This window comes from Buceros rhinoceros, unplaced genomic scaffold, assembly GCF_000710305.1.
Source record: "Buceros rhinoceros silvestris isolate BGI_N320 unplaced genomic scaffold, ASM71030v1 scaffold36726, whole genome shotgun sequence".
Lineage (NCBI taxonomy): Eukaryota > Metazoa > Chordata > Aves > Bucerotiformes > Bucerotidae > Buceros > Buceros rhinoceros.
This window is the reverse complement of record NW_010418781.1, coordinates 15,164-15,613: the sequence shown is the minus strand read 5'-3', so window position 1 is coordinate 15,613 and position 450 is coordinate 15,164. Positions and strand designations below refer to the sequence as shown.

Here is a 450-nt window from a genome sequence, read left to right as displayed (position 1 = left end):
GCCCTTTGGCAGCAGGAAGCTGCCAAAGGGATCCAGCTCTTAGGAGGGCGCACGTTTAGGGAAAACCCAACACACAACAGAAAGAAGTGTTGCAACCCCCCACTGCTAGAAAACTGGCAGCTAGGAAGAACCTACGCTGGAAGAGCAGAGGCCCACTTTTACTCTGGTGGAGCTCCTGCCCACGCTGTGCCAGGCTGAACAGTGTATTTCTAGAGGAAAATGTTTCCATTTTCCACAGAGCTGCTTCCCAGGTGAAGCAAACATTAATGACCTTCGGCAGAATTTGACTGAGCTGCCAGTGTTAATGCCCTGATTTGTGCCCTTAAAGCTCTGTGACTTTAACACCTGCACTATGAGTGGGCCAAAATTTCACCTTTCCTAGAAAAAGCACCATGCACGGGGGCTGCTGAGCCAAAGGGAAGAACAGCCCTTGCTTTTCTCAGCAGCACT

At 50.7% G+C, this 450-nt stretch overlaps 1 protein-coding gene across 1 annotated transcript in view; it reads right to left on the bottom strand.

The window, feature by feature from the left end:
• Positions 1–450, bottom strand: part of TRPV2 (transient receptor potential cation channel, subfamily V, member 2) — a 9,247-nt gene that overhangs the window by 320 nt on the left and 8,477 nt on the right. The window lies entirely within an intron of this gene.